The sequence below is a fragment of the Ursus americanus genome, chromosome X, assembly GCF_024610735.1.
Source record: "Ursus americanus isolate L20-20 chromosome X, mUrsAme1.1.p, whole genome shotgun sequence".
Classification (NCBI taxonomy): Eukaryota; Metazoa; Chordata; class Mammalia; order Carnivora; family Ursidae; genus Ursus; species Ursus americanus.
Window position 1 is genome coordinate 122,192,691 of NC_142164.1, and position 20,833 is coordinate 122,213,523.

Consider the following 20,833-nt stretch of genomic DNA (forward strand, 5'->3'; position numbering starts at 1 on the left):
TGAAACGTACATGGTTTTGGCTTAAAATTATTGAGTCTTTTCGAAAATGGAATGACTATCCTAAGCTGAAAAGTCTCGATCGCCAGTAATTTGCAAACTGAAAGAATCATGGTCTTTGCTCTTCTCTAGTTCCCTTCCCGGTCCTAGAAATACCGGAGGAGTAAGGTTAAAACTTTGCACGCTCAACATAAGCAACACAAACATGAAATTTTAAAAAAAGACCCACGTGGGGAACCACGGTCACAGTGAAAAGAAAACCCTTCGAAAGGGACGAATTAGGCTGGAAAACATCCACACATTCAGATGCTTTTCTAAGGTTATTCAGACTTTGCAAAATCAAAGCCTCCATGTTGAATTTCGTTGACCCCTGCTATTTATTTCAACAGTGTACATTGTGTAATAATCACACTAGTAATGACAGCTGTTGGTTTTCGTTGTTGATAACCAACAGTCACGAGAAGGACACAGGTTTTGGTAGTGTCAGAAGAGACTCAATATCATAATGATTTATATAAATTCTATTTGGGATCCAGTAAGGGGAGGGCAAAGGGATGGAAAAGAGGGATAATACTTACTGTGTAAGACTGAGGAGTCGTCAATACACCTCTTTAAAACAGACACACAAGTGTGGTCTTCAATGCCATAAACACACCTCTCGGAGAATTACAAGATCAACTGGGGGAAAAGGAGGTGAACAGGGAACGCGGGGTAGATGAAGAAAAGTGTTTAATTTTCCATCATTCACGGCCGAGCATCAAGAGTCCCATTTAAAGTCGATGAATCAGACAGAGATCAATACTGTGCTGCCCACAGAATCACCGGGATTAAGCCGATGAGGGTGTGGAGGTCATAAGCTCCTGCCCCACGGCTCCGCTCCCGGCGTCGGCGGTTCTGCACCGGCTCGGCACGTGCAACGGAGCAGATCCGATTTCTTTACCACCTTCCGATGCTATCACGTGCATCACATTAGGCGGAGTACCTCCAGGGACCGAACGCCTCTACGCCTTCAACCCTCAAGGGGTGACTAATGGGATGGTCCCTGCCTTGGGGTCCCACAGGCCACGGGAAGTACCCCCTCCAGGAGGAAGTTCCCCAAACTCGTAGAAACTCCTTTATCTCTGAGTCTCATCTGTAGGACGCTATATTAATACTAAATACTAAGCGAATACTAACACCAAATGGATGCAAACCTAAATGCTGAGACTGAATACTGAACAGATAGACTCACCCAATACCAGAGTCATACTAAAGTAATTACTAACACTGAATTCCACACGAACATTTAACTCAATACCAACGCTACGGTAATATCAGACTGATCTAATAGTAAATTCTAAACAAATACTACGCTATATGCTAACATGAAGTATGAAGCAAATATTTGAGCTAACCTAATACCAAAGTAATACTAATTACAGTACTAAATACTACACTAACACTAAACTAAATACAAACACTAGACTAATACTTTTTTTTAAAGATTTTATTTATTTATTCGACAGAGAGAGACAGCCAGCGAGAGAGGGAACACAAGCAGGGGGGGTGGGAGAGGAAGAAGCAGGCTCCCAGCGGAGGAGCCTGACGTGGGGCTCGATCCCAGGACTCCAGGATCACGCCCTGAGCCGAAGGCAGACGCTTAACCGCTGTGCCACCCAGGCGCCCCTAGACTAATACTAAACTAATAACAAACAGTAAATACTAAACTAACACTAGTACTAAAGCTAATATTGAGCTAATTATTAATACCGAATACTAAACTAACAGTAATCATGAACTAATACTAAACTAACACTAAACTAAGTACTAACACTAGGCTAATACTAAGCACTAATGCTAGATTGATACTAAGCACTAATGCTAGACTAATACTAATGCTAGATCAACACCAAGTACTAATGCTATATAATACTGAGGTAACCACTAATACTAGACTAACACTAAACTAAGTACTAACCCTAGGCCAATACTAAATACTAATACTAGACTAATGCTATATACTTAATACTAGACTAATAGCATAGACTAATACTAGACTAATACTACATACTTAATACTAGACTAATAGTGTATACTAATACCAGACTAATACTATATACTTAATACTAGACTAATAGCATAGACTAATACTAGACTAATACTACATACTTAATACTAGACTAATAGCATAGACTAATACCAGACTAACACTACATACTTAATACTAGAGTAATAGCATAGACTAATACTAGACTAATACTACATATCTAATACTAGACTAATAGCGTATACTAATACTAGACTATTACTACACACTTAATCCTAGACTAATACTATATACTAATACTAAAATAAGTACTAAAATAATAGTAATACTATACTATATATTAGCACTAAATACTGAACTAATACTAACACCAAAATAACATCAAACTAATACTAACCCAAATGCTAATACTAAATACTAAACTTCTATACCAAAGTAATTACTCCTACTAAATACTAAACCAATACTAACCCAAATGCTAATACTAAATACTAAACTTCTATACCAAAGTAATTACTCCCACTAAATACTAAACCAATACTAACCTAAATGCTAATACTAAACTAATCACCGATCCTAAATACTAAACTAACAGTAATACTGAAATAATACTGCACTAATGTTCTACTATATACTAACGCTACACCAAAGTAATCGCTAAATTGTGTGAGTAACACTAAAATACACGAAAGCATGGGGCGCCTGGGTGGCGCAGCGGTTAAGCGTCTGCCTTCGGCTCAGGGCGTGATCCTGGCGTTCTGGGATCGAGCCCCACGTCAGGCTCCTCCGCTATGAGCCTGCTTCTTCCTCTCCCACTCCCCCTGCTTGTGTTCCCTCTCTCGCTGGCTGTCTCTGTCTCTGTCGAATAAATAAATAAAATCTTTAAAAAAAATAAATAAAAAATAAAAAAATAAAATAAAATAAAATACACGAAAGCAATGTCAGACGAATAGTTAACACTCCTTTTGTCGCTCATCTCCCACCCTGTTAGCAGTGCGTCCTGTAGACAGGGCCAGAAATACAAGCTGGTTTGCTCTCAGCTGTCTCCTTGCAGAGCTCCTGTCTAAAGCCAGCTGAGAGCATGAGTCCAGAACCTTCCTCCATGACATGCACATAACAGTATTGAAGGACACCTTTCCTACTGTCTTAGAATTTCAGCTGATCCCCAAAGTCAAGGATGACGGTACCAAAAAAAAAAAACCCACCATTCTATGGGGTTTACCAACACTTGGCCACACCAGGCCCCATCGACCACCTGCTCACCCCAATGGTTCATGATGCCCGACGCTGGAAAGTTGGGAGCATTGAGTGACCCTCAAAGATGTAAGGTTCCTTTGGCATCATCTGTAAGAGTCCAAGTATTAATGCCTATTACTCCTAAGCTTTCAAGAATTCAACATGCAACAGGCCTTTTGAAATTTTTAATTAAAATTATATGATTTTAACTAAAATTATTTTTAGCTAAAATTAAATTCATCATGTCGGAATGCCCAATGCAATGGCGTTTGTCACATCACAAGGTTTTGAAATCATGACAACCAAGTCATCACCACCTTTTTTCAGCTCCCCAAAAGGACCCTTCGTGTGCATTGAGCAATGTCTTCCCATCCCCGTCCCCAGCCCTTGGTACCCGCCATCTACTTTCTGTCTCAATGAACTTGAGGACTCAAGGTGCCTCATATAAATGGAATCATACGTATTTGTCTGTTTGTTCCTGTCTTCTCTCCCTCAAGCGTCATGTCCTCAAGGTCCATTCACATGGTAGCAGGTGCCAACACTCTGTTCCTTTTCGGGGATGAGTCATATTCTCCTGTGTGGATGGACCCCAGTGGGTTTATCCATCCATCCGTTGATGGATTTTTTGACAGTTTGACAGTTTTGCATAATAGGGCAATAAACAAGTATCTGTTTGAATCCCTACTTCCAAAGCTCTTGGGTATATACCTACGACAGCAATCACTGGATTATATGCTAATTCTGTGTTTAATTTTTGAAAGAATCACCATAGTGTTTCCATCTGCGGCTGACCCACTGTACATTCTCACCAGGAACCTGGGAGGGTCCCCATTTCTCCACGAACTCCCCCACCCTGGTTATTTCCCCTCCTTTTAAAAAAAAATACAGCCAATCATCACGGGTGTGAAGTGGCTTTGATTTCTATTTCCCTAAAGAGGAGGGATATTGAGCATCTTTTCATGTGCTTATTGGCCATTTCTATTTCTCCATTGGAGAAATATCTATTCGAGTCTCTTGTCCATTATTTAATTGGATTATTTCTCTTTTTATGGCCAGCGCAAAGGAGATCTTTAATATACTCAAGATACTAGACCCTCATCAGATAAATTATTTGCAAATATGTCCTTTCCATCCGTAGGCCACATTTTTGCTTTCCTGATAGTGTTGTCCGATGCGCAAAAGTTTTTAATTATTTTTTGAATGGAGAACTGCATTTTATTGGCCTAAGGACACGGATTTCTTCTCTTTTTTTTTAACGTTTTTATTTTAAATTGCAACATAGTTAACATATGTGTAATATTAGTTACAGGTGTATAATCTAGTGATTTAACACTTCCGTACACCACCCCGTGCTCATCACAACAGGTGCCCTCCTTCTTCTCCAACACATTACTTCACCCTTCCCCCCACCCAAAAGTTTCAGTTTCAGTTAAGTATAATTAACGTGTTTTGTTTTGTTTTTTTCTTGTGTCGCCTGTGCTCTTGCTGTCCTGGGCCCGTTAGGCACCACACAAAAAGCTTCCGATAAACATTGGTGTCCGCTCCCATCAATTCTTATGGGATAAGAAGCCACTTCTCATCCTTCTGGGCTGTGGGTCAAGGCAAGCATGACGGGTTCTAATTACCTCAGACACGGGCAGACAGACACAGACAGACGTGCTGGGAACAGACTGTGGTGTCGTTCTCCCAGCTGGGTATCCGAGCTGGGTTTTCTGCCCGCCGCCCCCCTCTAGCTGCCCCGAAATGGTGCAAGTGGGATTCCTCTGTTGAAAGGAAAAAGCTCTGAAGCCTGATGCACTCAGCTGTTAAATCAAGCCTCTTCCAATGGGGGCGTGTCCTGAGACATGCATTTCAACACTCTGCTCTTAGGGACCCCACAGGGCTCACAGGGAGAGGCCTGCGAAATTCCTTGTCAACCGTGAGAGACCCCACCTGAACCTCTAAGACGCTCTTAATCCAATCCATTAATGAGACACTCTCAAGGTCTCCCACGAGAAACAGGAGCAATTGCTTTCCAACGGATTCGGCTCACCAGCCGAGTCATGGTAGGTCTACCCACGCAGAGTTCAGCGACCAACCCTCTTGGATTGCAATGCGTGAGAAAGCCCGTGCCAGGGTGACGGGCATTCCTGAACAATGCCCCACCGTGCATGGCCCCGTAGCCACGATTGGACAGCAAAACCAGGCAGGGAGCGCCGGTGATTTTCACAGAAGCCAAGAGTGCCAAGAGGGCCGCGTGCACATCTCAGAAGCGTATCTGCACGCCCCCCCCCCCCATGTAGATTGGACCATGGGAGATTATTACATGATTAAGCTTGGATCAATTGGCTTTTCCCCTGGAGGGAAGTCTCTCCAGGAAGAACCCATCACGCACGAGGAAAGAAACAGAATTGACGATCCATCAATACTTGACCCCCGTGTCCCCCTACCTCGGCGGGTGGGGAGCAAACAGACGGCAAAACCAGCTCTACCCTCGCGTAAAAAAAAAAAAAAAATCGCATTACAAATTGTCAGCTCCCCTTGGCCTGTCTCCCGAAAAGGACGAACGCATGTCCCTTTCCCGACAGGCGCCCACAAACAGCAGCGGATGGTAGGGGACAAGGGGAGAAGATTTCAATAATTCAGTACAAACACAAATTAAGTAGGGCCAGAGTTTCTTAAATCCCGCAAATGCCTCATTACCTTAATTTTTATTTTTAATCCTCCGCGCGCACTCAGTAATTGTTGCCTATAAGCATGAGAATTGTTGGCGTCTGAAAGCTCTCTTCGTGTGGGGGGGGGGATTTGATGGGATTTTTCAATTTTATGATAATGGGTTTTTCGAAAAGCATTGGTAATAAAATGGTAATCTCGAACATAAAAGAGCATTAACTCCTTCAGACCTGGAGGCATGGGGACTGGATTGACTTCTTAAATGTGGCTTGATGTAAGCAAATTATATCAGTGAATTTTATCATACTGAGCACCCCCCGTCGGGTCGGCGTTACAACGGAACAATGAGGTTACAGTTACCTTCAGAGTCCACGCCCCTTGCAACTGTTCCTTTTTCAATTGAAAAAAATGCTCCGATTAAAACAAAATGATAACCTTGTGACACATTTTACCTACGATTACGTACCATATGTATTTTTTAAACTTTGCAACATTTCATAGACTATTATAGAATATAACTTGCACATCACAGATCCTCTTTTCCATATAAATAGATAATGCAAATAGTAATCGTTAACAGCAACATGATTTTCACTGAAAGAAAGTCTGAGTTTGGTTTGTGGACGCCCTTGACCACTATAACGTGCCATGAGCCCACAACAGTCCTCCAGGTCCGGTCAGGAAACGTACAAGACACTCAGACCTTTAAACTTTTTTTTTTAATTTAACTTAATTTTTAAAAGGTTAAAAAAAAGTTAATGTTTCCGCTTTTCTGGTGCAATGTGAATTTCCAAGTCGCCCGATATCCGATGGGAGGAAGTTCTTTTTCTAGGAGAATTCAAGCTCATATATGCAGGTGAAATTACGGAATCATCAGATCCCCATGTTGGATTTGGAAATGCATTGAAAGACAGATGTGTGTGACCGTCCAAGGATGCTTAAATCACTCGTTGTAAAGGGAGGATGGCCGGGGGTCGTTACCGTGAACGGATCGGCTGACGACCCCCACTGCTGACGATAATGCTCTCATTAGCCATGGGTGGGACCCCACACGTCATGCAGGGTCCACAGAAAAAGCATGAAACCCGCATACCATCGGGCTCCCCCATACCACTCAGCTAGCAGGTGGCGGGAGGGACAGAGAAACGGACTCTGTAAATTCAACCCACCACATCCACGTGTGGGAAACACCACAGCACGGGGACGAGGTTTTCTCGAAAAGTGATCCACGCAAAGTGGCCCATGCACCTGGGGGAACAGTAGTCATCCATGAAAAGGAAGGACGTCTGGACACCGGCCACCCCAAGGATGAACCTGGAAAACACGATGGTCGGGGACAGAAGACAGAGACATGAGGACATGTCTTGCGTGATCCCATTTCTACGAAATGTCCCGAATAAAGAAATGCACAGACCGAAAGCAGATTACTGGTTGTCACGGGTTGTCAAGGGACGGCTTAATGGCTGTGGGGTGTTATTCCGTGACGATAGAAATATTTAGGAACTGGTTAGAGGTGGTGGCTTGAAACGTTGTGATGTACCTAATACCCTTGGAAAAGGGTACACAGTAGCGAGTTTTATGTGACTGAAACAAAAACACAATAAAAAGGTCCGGTTCCTAAAGCTGTTTTTAAAACGCTGACGGGATGTCCTCTCCTAAATCATACCTGCCACCCCCGTTAACTCCAGAAACAGGTCTTCTGACAATTTGTCTTCCTTCGTCTTCAAGTGCTCATTAATCAGGAGGCAGAACGGGAGAATCTTTCCCACCCGCCAGCTCCAATGCCGACACACGCCCCACCTCGCTGCCCCCCTGTTTCCCGCTCTGCAGTGCGGGCAGACTCAACGCCAGTTGGAGGCTCTCTCCCCAGAGCCCAGTTCCCCCGGGGCGCTGAAGATGAAAGGAGCCTGGCTCCAAACGGGAGACCCACCTGCAGGATAAAAGGGAAGGTCCCATTTAACGGTGGAGGGGAGATACTGAGCAAGAGATGGGTACACGGCACAGAGCAAGGTCCGCCCGGCAAACGTGGCCTGGGTGCCCACGGTGCGTGGGACCCCAAGAGGAGCTGGGCTGAGTGGGAAATGCAGCATCCTGGCAGGAAACGGGGAGGGGGAGTCCTCATGAAAGTCTGGGCCCCAGCGGGAGGGACGGGGTCCAGGAAAGAGTGGGCCCCGGCTCTGCTCTCCTCGCCTGTCTGGTGGCCCAGACGGCAAGCGTGGCTGTGCCGTGTCTGTCGGCGCTCGGGGCCCTGAGCTACACAGATCCGTCCCAGCTGCTGTGTGCACACACGGAATTTGTGAAAGAAGAGTCAACAGCTCACTTCCCATCTGCAGGGACCCTCCTGGGCACTAGGATTGGAGGGTAATGCATGAGAACAAATGTGCAAATCCTCCCCCCCCTCGGGGTGGGGGATGCTCAGGGGTCCTGGCTGCCGGGACCTCATGCAGGCCATGGCTTGCCCACCAGCTCTGGGCTCAAAACATTAAGTATCCAGAGGCTCAGCCCCACGTCCGCCCCTGCAAGTGCAGGTACCAGCCCCACCCACGCCAGACAGGATTCCAAGAGGGACCTGCTTCCTCCTGCTCCCAGTTTCCGAACAAATGATCCTGGTGGTGTTTTAACCCAGGGACACTGGGCCACAGCCTTACCCCTGCTCCTCGGAGGCAGGGAAGTGAATTTTTCTGGCCCCCACGTTGAGGAGGGAGGACTCACAGAAAGCATTGCAGGTGCCCCTGGAGAGTGGAGTCCTGCTGGTGCAGATGACCCTGTGATACAAACTCACTTGCAAGGAGAGTCTGCCTGTGGCCACCTTGCCTGGACTGGGACGTGCTTGCTGGTACTGGACTGTGACTGGTCTCAGCTACGGCAATCACACCTGACCACGTCTGGGCACACTTGGGGTTGTCACTACGGGGGGCGAGGGGTGCTCCTGGCATGTGGTGGGCGGAGAGAAGACATGGTGCTAGAGTGCTATGAGGCTAGAGTGCATGGGACACCACACATTGGAGATTCGTCCCCCCAGATGTCAGTAGTGCTGAGTTTAAGAAGCCCAGACCGTAACATGAGAGAGTTTGTTAGTGTGTCTATCTGTCTACCTACCTACCTACCTACCTACCTATTATCTATCCATCCATCCATCCATCCATCCATCCATCCATCCCTACATCTATGTATCTATCTATCCATTCTACCATCCATCCATCCATCCCTATATCTATCCATCCATCATATGTACCATACCTATCATATCCATCTATCCATCCATCCATCTATCCATCCCTGTCTGTCCATCCATCATATCTGTCTGTCCATCCATCCATCCATCCATCCATCCATCCATCCATCCATCCCTACATCTATGTATCTATCTATCCATTCTACCATCCATCCATCCATCCCTATATCTATCCATCCATCATATGTACCATACCTATCATATCCATCTATCCATCCATCCATCTATCCATCCCTGTCTGTCCATCCATCCATCCATCCATCCATCCATATATCTATATATCACCTATAAATCTCTCATCAATATATCTGTCATACCTATCATCTATTTATTCACCCATAAACCCACCCACTTGCCACAATCTCACCCTCTGGATGTGAGGACCCCCATCGACTGTACCCCCAGCCCCAAATGCAAGCCCCTCAAAGGTCCTCGTTTTTTCCTGCCTCTCCCATGTCCCCCAAGAGCATGAAGCCCTTATGCGCTCACATTGCCCGGCCCCCAGTAGCCTGAGGAACACTCCGGATCCGAAGCTGCAGGAGCCCATTGGAATCTGTCCTCGCCTGTGACCCTCCGTCCCTGTGTCCCCTGTGGATTTCCAACCCTCTGCAAAGACAGGCAATTCTAACCTACACCTGAAGGTATGGGAGTGACACAGCCTGTGTATTCTTGCAGAACCTGTGTGCTCTCTCTCTTCCTTCCTTCCTTCCTTCCTTCCTTCCTTCCTTCCTTCCTTCCTTCTTTTTTCTCTTCTTCTTTTCTTTTCTTTTCCTTTTCTTCCTTTTCTTCTTTCTTTCTTTCTTTCTTTCTTTCTTTCTTTCTTTCTTTCTTTTTCTTTCTTTCTTCTCTCTTCCCTTCTTTTTTTCTACAGCAGGTGCATTTCCTGACAATTCCTTAAAACTGGGCATTAAAACTCAACGGTCCACCTAAACATGGTTGAAACGGCAAATTCTGTGTTATACATATGCACATACAGTACCGTAAAATATCAACTTTGGAAAAAAACAGTTGTCTATCAAAATACAGAGACTCAGTTCCTGTTTGTCTCCTCTGCCTGAATAGCTTTCGCGACGTGAAAATCCCCCAGGGTCGTCTCACATGTCCGCCATTTATTTTTGATCTTGGTGGCGAGGTGGGAGGCAGACAGAGCCCCCAGTCGAAACTCACGCGGGGTGGGAAGGAGATGAGATATTTGTACACTCAGGTATTCAGACGCATGTATTATGCATCCCTGTCCTCACACCAGTGACGACGGTCTCTGTCCCTTGTTCCGTGTCTCTTTTGCAGAATCCGTATCAACAGTATGATGCGACCTCCACAAGAAAATGCAATGTCCCACATATATTTCTAGGTGCACGGAGGGTCTGGCGGACCACTGGTGGTGCTTCCCACCCATAAAAGATACGGACACTGGCCAGCCAGAGGGTCCACTCTCTGGATGCCCTCCTAGACCCTGTGCCTTCATCACCCCCGAGGACCCACGTGTCCCCAGCTGGGACCCCTGGCTGCCAGACACCTGTGATAAATGCCCTCGGTTCGGGTGTCGGCCTCGTGGGGTGGAGTTCTGCACCAGCCAGCGGTCACCTGTGTGGCCTTTGGCTTTGTCAATACCGGCGGACCCCCAAATCCTGTCTTGTCAAGGCGACGGGGACTTCCATTTCGCACGGCCAGCTCGACAAGGACCTTCTTTCCTGCACTTTTGCAAAATTGAGATGAAATCCGCATAACGGAAAATTGAACGACTGGGGGGGCATTGAGTACATTCCCAGTATTGTGACACTGGGACCTGTGTCTGTTTCCAGAACATTCCGATCCCCCCAAGGAGACCCCGTCCCCATGAGCTCTGTGTGCCTGTTTTTCTCCCCAGCGCCTGGTGAGCACTAACCACTAACCCTCGTGCATCTGCTTCTCTCCTTGAGTATGGAGTCCCTGAGGTCCGCCCACGGGCGGCAGGTGTCAGAGCTCTGGTGCCTGTTCACGACTGAGTCCTATTCCCCTTTGCATTTGCTCTGAAGTACACCCCTACATGCCAGGCATGCATTGGAGGCCCCACCCACTGCACACAGACACATTGGTGGGGCTCATCTCCATTGCCAAGGGCCCCCCCCCACATGGCTCTCCGGCGGTCCCCATCTCCACCTGGGTCCAGCATGGCCTTGATGGTTATTTCGTGGACCGCTCATGAATACCTGTGCGCCCTAGCGACGTTTCTGGCCCCGAGGCATCGGCCCCGGCAGGACAGGGAGAGTCCCATAAAAACCTGAGCAGAAATCAGGGGGTGGGTGGGAAGCAGGGGGAGACGCGCGGGATCTGCGGGCCATCTGTTGCAGAGGGTAGCTCAGCGCGACCCGGGGCCTTTCTGACATGCTCGACGCTGGACACCGGCCCATACCTCATTCCTGCCCTCTGCTTTCCCCGTCTCATTACGGGGATTTATTTCCCTGCTTTGTAGTCGGCGGAGCCCCCGTCCTAATTGTTTCTTCCATGTGTTGTAAATCTGTCTGCCATTCAGTAAGACATGAAGCGGGGACCCGGCAATTTCCTCTCCTACCCCTCGCGCCGGGACCGGCAGACCGAGTGTTGAAATAAAATGAAACATGTTTGCACCCCTTCCCTACGCTAATGCCAGCCTCCTTTGCTCCAGGAATTTTTAATATTCGGGCCATACCCTCCGCATGAGGTCATCCCGGGATCTAATTGGAACCGTGGTCTGCGGGGGCCCGAGCGGCTGCCTCGCGGCTGGCTCCGCGCCACCGCCCGCCTCCAGCTCAAAGGCCGTAATTGCGTCATGCCTCATCTGGTTTGATGCACTCTCGCCGCCAGTTCACAAATTCATTCTGAGGTCCGCGCTGCGATGGGCCGGCCGGGAGGGGCCCCTGAAGACCCCACAGCAAACCAGCCCAAAGCGGGCCAATGGGTGCCGTCTCCACGGCGCGGGGACCCCACCGGCGTGCGCCCCGCCGTCCCTGTCTGCGCCCGGATGTCCACCAGCCCCTGGCTGCCACCCTGTACCTCCCTCCAGGACTTGGTCAAGGTTGCTGGGAATATATACCTTGTATATGATTTCTCAGCTTGGGTTTGAACAAAGTTGCAGCTAGTGATTTCCAAATTTGCAAAATTTTTCTATGCGCGGGGCTAGAGCGAGACAGTGCGATGGCAGGAAAGCGCCCGCGAGCTCGGATTCGAGACAAACTGCACCCGCCGCGGGGCCCGCGTGGAACGTGCTTATACTACCAAATTCTCCGCTGTTGCCCTAAGATTCACGACTAACTAGGGATCCTGAGATTCATCGGACGTCCATGTTCGCGGCTCAGGTTGTGGGTCTCCGCACCGCAAAGCAGAGACCCCCTGCTCTTCTGTCCACTTGCCTTGGATTCTTAACGCTTCTGTCCCGGCTGGCATTGCGTGGAGCTCAGAAAGGTTAAAAATCGGACATCCCTTGGATACACCTGCAGCCACAAGCGCTATGTAATCACATGAAGCCACACCCGTTGACTGCCGTCCCTACCCGCTTAGGGGACATCACCGGGTTCTCTGCATTGATGCTGGGACCCGCTGACTTTGTTGCACCCTTAAATCCTAATACAGCTTCTCTGTTTCCACGGGGGACCCGCATCTTTTGCGCAGCACGTCCCCAGCGCGCGCGCACACAGGCGCGCACGCACATACTCGCACGCAAGGTCTGTCCAGCACGTGATTCTCACATCCCTGACTTCACAGGGAGACCAGAGGCAAATCCTGCCGCCCCCAGACACTACAGACAGAATTATGACAAATTGTATAAAAATGTGCAAATTGTTCGAATGATGTCATGCGCCCTGGCTGCCCCCGCCCCGGAGCCGGCAGAATGCTCCCGCGGAAGGTCGGGCCAGGACTTGCTCTGAATTCAATTGAGGCAATTACGTCAATTTGCTTAAATTTATCACGGAGAGAGGCCTATCGGTTGATTTCAATCGCATTAACAGCTTTATCTCCCGCCAGGACCGGATTCCACGGCAGGGCGCACGGGCAGCCTCCGGGACAGGCGCGGGGGTCCCCTGCGTTGGGGTCCTGGGGGCTGCTCCCAGGTGCCGGGGGGAGGGGGCCCCTCAGGAGCACCTGTTACATGTCAAGAGGCAACCGTGGGACGTGAGGTTTGCCAAACAAGGAAGAAGTTGAGTGCTTTGGGAGTGACGTCTATCAGCTCCCCATAAATGTGGTTTGGGGACGTCAGCGGGGAATGCAAACCCGACGATTCACCCCAAGCTGTCTTTGGGGATTTATTACCGTCATTTCTCTCCCATTTGTTCATCAGCCTGGGGACGTGCTGGGGCGCACGTGTCCTGAGCTTCAAATTCGCAGATGCCCCTGACCCCAGGATCTCAAGATGACCCGTTTGTGGGCCGCCCTGGTCATCTCCTGGTGTTTGAGGAGTTTGCATTGCCGCCAGTGGGCTTTCAGGTTCCGACATGGTGTCATGGAAAGCTGAGTGTCCCCTGAATGACCGAGCATGACGATGCCCGGTTGTGTGGGTAGGAACCGTTGGCCACGGTGCATATTTGGCGTGCACTGGGCCGGGTTCAGCTCTGCAAAGGCATGGGGATCCCAGAGTGGGCATCGCCTTGGAGGCCCCAGGTGATGTGTTAGTGAGCCCAGGGGGACAGACCAGAATTGCACAAGTTCAGCCTGACTTCAGACCTGGATCCTAACGTGCTTGCTAGGACCTCTCAGAGATAAGGTCTGTCTGTGGTTGGGAGTCACGGAATGCCCTTGAAGGGAACAGAGCATTCTCTGTGCAGCAGAACGGGCCTGGATGGCGGGGTCCCCCATTCCCGGTTGTGCACCTGCTGAGAAGCAAGTTTCCTGAGCTCTGGGAGACTCCTTTCTTCAGCTGTAAGAGGGCACAGCCGTGGGGACCCCTGCAGGGTCCTGGGGTCAGATCCTTATGCTCCCACAGAGCTGCTCAGTTCCTGGAAGGATGTTGGTATGAAGAAACCACCACCCAAGAATCTCATCGCCTGTAAAGCAGAGGATCCCCTGGTCTACCAGGAAAAGGGCAGCCCACAGGACCCCAAGACGAGCCACCTCAAGCCTTTGAGGACCGGCTCACTGCCTCTGGGAGTGATTCACACGCTGGGGATTTTCCTGGACCCCGAGCTTCCAGGGAGGGGCTGGGCTGAGGCAGAAGCCACCAGTGTGGGCTCTGACCCTGCAGACCCCTGGCCTCCCATCCCCTTCCTGCTGCTTTGCTTGCCCAGCGTCTGCATCCCCTGTCCTGCCGCTGAAACGCTGGTCCTTCCTTGCACAGTTTCTCCAGGGTCCCCTACATATATCGGGGACACCAGGGTGCTCCCCGTGCCCAAGCTGTGGGTCCTGAATCAGGATGATCACAGGTAGGTGCAGGAATGTCAGATTTTGACACCTCTTTCCCCAGGCTGTTTGAAAAGTACCTCCATATATGAGTGCCGTGGGGAGCTTGCAACAAAGACCATAGTGTCAGAAGCATAGGGATCAATCCTCCCCCAGCTCTCAAGACCACACGTCTGAGATCCAGGCGGGGCAGGACCCCTGAGATCCAGACGGGGCGGGGCTGCTGGGGTCCAGGCAGGACAGGGCCATGGTCCCTCCAGAGGCTCCAGGCAAGGGTCCTTCCTGCCTCTTCCACCTTCTGGGGCTCCAGGCGCCTCTGGACTGGTGACCACGTCCCTCCCATCTCTGCCTCTGTCCTCACATGGTTTCTCCTCTGTGTCTGTGTCTCCTCCTCTGTCTCTTACAAGGACCCCTGTCCTTGGATTTAGGGCTTTCCTGATCCAGGAGGAGCTCATCTCAAGATCCTTCATTTATTATACCTGCAAAGACCCTTTTTCAAAATAAGGTCCTGTTCACCGGTGCCAGGGATTTGGATGCAGGCCTGTCCCCTGGAGCCCAATCAGAGCAGTGGGAAGTTTATCAGAAAGCCCCCAGCCCCAGCTCTCTCCCATCAGCCACTGGAAAAATCAGAAACTGGTGACCGACATCTGCTGTGTCCTATCGAATCGGAAACACCGAAACTTAAGACCATTTTCAGGTTAAACAGCAGCACGAGAGAGAAAAGACAATTTCTGGTAAAGTAGCAAAACATCTTGGGCCGAGTAGAAATTATTGATCTATCTCTATGTATCAATGTATCAATCTATCTATGTATTTATGTATTATCTATAATCTACTATCTATCAATCATATCATCTGTTATCTATCATCTACGTATCTATTATCTATCTATCCATCCATCATATCTATCAGCAAACATAATCTATCTATTATCTATCTATAAGATTATCTATCATCTATCATCTCCATCCATCCATCCATCCATCCATCCATCCATCCATCCATCCATGATATTATCTATTATCTATGTATCCATTCATATCTATCTATCTATCTATCCATCGTCTATCCACCCATCCATCCATTGTATCTATCTATCTATGTATCTATCTATCTTCTATCTATCTATCTTGTATCCATTTATTTGCTTATCATCTGTCTCTCTACCTACTATATATTTCTCTCTGCCTCTGTATCGGTCTGTGCACACACACACACACACACACACACGCACACACACACACGCACACACCCACACAGTTGTTTTTACAAGGGTCTGGGGAATACAGCTAATCATCTAATCTCCCATTTCAATTTGGTACCGATTATCTGCATACTCAACACCATGAAATTAGCAGAAGCCATTTAAACACTTCAAAAACCTTTGAATGTCCGTGTTCCTAAGCTTAGATCTACAACCTCCTCGGATGTCAGCTTCCCCGGGTGGTGCTCTGGGGAGTGCGGTCCAACGCCACCCCACGACGTGTAGAAACAGGTGGCCCGGGCTTCACATCAGACAGCCCGCAAGCATCAACCTCTGAGCTCAGTGCCGCTTTCCTTTGAAAAGGTCATGGGAGTCACGCCGAAAATGCACTTGTATATTTTTCACTGTTTGGACAAGAAATTGGGAACAGATTTCATCTCCGGACAGAAGAATTTCTAAGTTTATTTTCAAACACAGTTTTATTTAAAACGGAAAAAAAAAAAAAAAAAGCAATGGCAAGTAGCAGAGTGGTCGGCTTCCCGGACGTGAGGCCGGGTCGCTGGTGTGCGGGCAACGTAGACATTTTGCAAGTGGAACCCGTGCCAGGCGGGCGAGGGAGCCCTTCCGCAGACACGCATCCCAGCTGCTGGTGTTAACGTGGCCATAGCTCTTACTTTGCGGGAAGCACCTTAAGAATGCCAGCGATGCACGCAGCAGTGTTCCTGGACGCCCCATCTGCGGGGCGTGGCTCACACCAGCAGGCACGCAATCCGCACAGAATATATCGGAATAAGTCACAGAAAATATAGAATATATGTTAGAATATGTATACGGAGAATAGACACAGAATATATAATAGAATAGATTTACCCTTGAAAGGGAAGAACGGTGTCACCTGCTAGTAGACAGACTGTCAGGACACGATGCCAAGTGACATCAGCCAGAAGCAAAAACACAAATCCTGCTAGGGTTGCACGGTGTCCCCCGAAATTCCCACATTGAAGCCCTCACCCCGAAGACCTCAGCGTGGGACTGTATTTGCAGGTGGGGCTCTTTGCAGAGGTGGTTAAAGTGAGGTCCCTACAGTGGACCGCCATGCAACAGGACTGGGGGATTCTATAAAACAAAGGAAATGTGCATCCGGACTTGTTAGGGGGACGACCGTGTGAGGACGTGGGCGGAGATTGGGGACACTGGGGAAGGCCGGCAGCCCCCAGGAGCTGGAGGGGAGCCTGCAACGATGGTCCCGTGGCATGTCCGGGAGGAACCCATCCTCCCTTGATGTCGGAGTTTGGGCCTCCGGAACCAGGAGACAATGACTCTCGGATGTTGGGGCCGCCCCAGGGCACCCAGGCAAGACCCTTCCGCAGGCAGGCTGGCGGCAGATTTCCAGTGCCTGGCACAGCCTACGACTCCTGAAATCCAGCTCCGTTCCATACGTACGATGCATAAATCAGGGCACTTGGCTGCACGCCTCTTACATTTTGCAAACCGTCCCTGCCGCGGGCTGCGTGGGAATTTTGCCGCAGGTGGGACCATCACACGTGCGTGCATGGTGGCCGAGAGCATCCTCCCGGCCGGCCCCATGCCCTGCGTTTCGGAAGGCACAGGCAAAGCCTCCATCTGCAGGAGGGCCTGTCCAGCCCCGGACCCTGGCTCCCAGCGTGGCAGCTTGTTTCCGGACGTGTCTGCCCACCACAGGCCTTGGCTGACGGGCCTCGTGCTGAGAAACACCTGTGTGGGTTTCCACCTGTGGAATCCATCCAGGGAAGGAAGTGCACCTGCCTTCTGCCTATGCAGGGCATGGGGGCTGCAGGGAGTGAGAGGGGGCTGCCCTGGGTGCATCCCAGTCTCCTTCTTCCCCCTTCCTGAGCTGCGTTCCATCTCTGTCCCCTGTCCCCCATCCTCTTCCCCCTTCCCCATTCCTCCTTCCTCAACCCCCTCCCTCGTCTTCCTTCCCAGTCCCCCTCCTCCCCTCTTCTTCTCCCTCCCTCCTGCCCCCTCCCCCTGCATTATCCCTCCTCCCCATTCCTCCTTGCTCCATTCCTCTGCTCCACCGCCCTGCCCTTCCCGTCTTCCTTCCCCATCCCCCTCCTCCTCCTTCCACCTCCCCCCCTCCATCCCCCTCCTCCCTCTCCCCACGCCACTCCTTTGGCAGAACCTGACGATTACTGGCCAAACTGCCATTTCCCTTGTCCCCAGGCCCCTGCACTCCCCTCCCCCCCCAAACCACAGGCGTGACCACTTCCATTGGGACGCAGGCAGCAGAATTGGGGCCGGCAGAAAGCACTTTGCCGGGGGAATCTCTCCCTCGCTCCGAGCAGCTGTTAGAGCGCCTTAACAAGACCCTACATAACTTCCCTTAATCAGATCGCAGCAATCAGCCTGGAAAGTCGTCCCATATGTGGGAGCGCCGCGCAGGGGCCCCGGGTTATGGCCGGGACACAGGCCACACCGAGGTTACGGTCTGGATGCAATTAAAGGCACGCTGCGGGCATCTCGACGGTGCTTCGGGGGAGCTGTTGAATTTGCCCACGGATAATTGCACGCGCGGAAATTGCTCACCCTGAAATTGCCCCGGGGGGCTGCGACGGGCTTCGCCCACATGTGTTCCCCGAGGAGGAGGAGGACAAGGAGGAGGAGGACGAGGAGGACGGAGGGCGTTGGCTTTGTGAGGGTGCACTGAGCTGCTGGTGATGTTTTAGGATAATCCCAAAGCCACACGCAAGCTTGTTACAAGGGATGGTGGTAGAGGCTTCCAGGGAATGTCTGCTCTTTACGTGTCTCCCTACAGCATGCCGTCGATAGGTCGTTCCTGCACGTCCTGTGTGCTGAAAGCAAAGGCAGGCAGTTACCCCCAGCTCTCTCGGTGGATGGAGCTGGGCCATGCCATGAAGAAGCACTTCACTGTGCACCCACACGTTTGGGTCCACACCTGTGCCCAGCCTTGACCAGCAACACAGTTCTGCAACCCAGCCCTTTGCACCAGGGGGTGTCTGTCTGCTGAGCAAAGGTGCAGACACAGCGATGGCCCCGTGTCCAGTGCACCCATCCATGCACTGCTTGGCCCATGAACACGGCTTCAGTTAAGGACGAACGTTTAGAGCTCCCGGAGCTAAAAGGATGGAGTTTAGATAGTGTACCCACAACCCATTGACTCAGTGGAGAGATTCAACTCGACCCACCTACGTTAGGAATTCAATCTCGCAGAGGAAGAAGAAGAGAAGGAGAAGGAGAAGAAGGAGAAGAGGAAGAAGAAGAAGAGGGAGAAGAGGGAGAAGAGGGAGAGGAGGGAGAAGAAAGAGAAGGAGGAGAAGGAGGAGAAGGAGAAGGAGAAGAGGGAGGAGAAGGAGGAGAAAGAGGAGAAAGAGGAGAAGGACTCTTTCTAAAATATGACGAGTCACTATTTTCGTGGAATAGGGTCACCAGCGGCTGGCAATGGTTTCTATGGGACATTATGCAATCAGGGCATCTTTGCAGAAAAAGCATAATCTGGGGACAAGCCTGAGCCATCTCTGGGTTTGGCGTATGCAACCATATCTTGCTCCTTGGATCAATGGGATACAGGATGCGAGGCTGGAGCCTTCCTGTCCAGATTGCAAGCCCGGAACCTTCTGGAATGTTCTTAGCATGCAGCCCTCGGTGGGGAGCCAATGGCTTGAAGCAAAAGTTGCAAGAGAATCCAGACACCCGCGGCCACATTTATATTTTTCATATAAATTGAGGTCATTTCTATGAAACATTTGCAGGACACGAATGCATGGCAGTGGAGAGAAAGCACATTCGTGGTCACCGTGGGGCTGGGATGGGGGTAATAGGCAGGGGCTGCTCATGGGGACGGAGTCTCCTTTTGGGGTGGAGAATAGGTTCGGGAACTGGCTACACGTGACGGTCGTCCAACAAGCTCGATGCATTCATTGCCCCCGGAATCGTCCACTTTGGTTAACATGGTGAATGTTAGGTAATGTGTATTTTGCCACAGTTGGGGGCCTTATTTTCCCCACCACCTTTCTGCTCTAGGTAGGACGCGCCCATGTGACCTGATGGGGTTGTTCCAAGAAGATGTTAAGGGGGAAGAAAAGGAAGCAGAGTCAAATATGGAAAAAAGAGGAACACGTGAGCTAACGCATGCAAAAGGGCTCTGAGCTCCAAACGGGCTCCTGTCGTGGTCAATTGGTGGACGTTGACGGCAAAACGTGGCTGATGTCATAGAGAGCAGCTTGGATGTGTGCAAGGAGCAGGGACGCGGCCGTGTACCTGTGTTCGCCGGGCTCACGCGGGGTGGCTTTCTTGCTTCCCTGCAACGGTGTAGGAGACCGGAGCCTGTGGAAACGTTTGCACTGACATGACCAATAGTTGAGTTAGGGGTTCAAGTCAGAGACATGTGGTGGGGTCGACGGTCCGTCGTGATACCACAGAAGCAGCATCCGCAACAGGCAGTCTTCGTATCAGCGAGGAGTCCAGCTCCTGGTTGCAAACGCGTGCCTGGCAAATGGCAGGATTGCTTTCTTGTTACGTGAATAACACTCCGTCACGTACTGTTGTCTTTATCCGTTTGTGGGCGGACGCACGGACACTCGGGTGGTTTCTCTGCCTTGGCATCTGCTCGACAACATGATGCCTGCTGTTAACAAGACGACGTCGTGCACTGCAAAATTTAACACGTTGGATCTCGCGGTGGGTGTCCACACCTGTATCCACGTGCCCGTCTGCACCAGCTCTGGCATCCCTATCCACGTCAGCTCAGCACCAGCGTGGGCATCAGCACGGGCGTCCACACCTGCATCCACGTGCCTGTCTGCACCAGCTCCGGCATCCCTATCCACGTCAGCTCAGCACCAGCGTGGGCATCAGCACGGGCGTCCACACCTGCATCCACGTGCCCGTCTGCACCAGCTCCGGCATCCCTATCCACGTCAGCATTAGCACCAGCAACCACACCTGTACCCACATGTGCACCCTTATCTGCACCAACATCACTATGGGCCCTCAGGTAAACTCCCTCCTGCATCTGTGGTCTACAAGAGGCCAATTCCCTGGGTCCATAGGGAGAAGACACTTTCATGGGCATCAGTGCCTTTTGCAAAAGACCCAAACACTAGAATCCTTCAAAATCTGTGGCATTGCCAGGGAA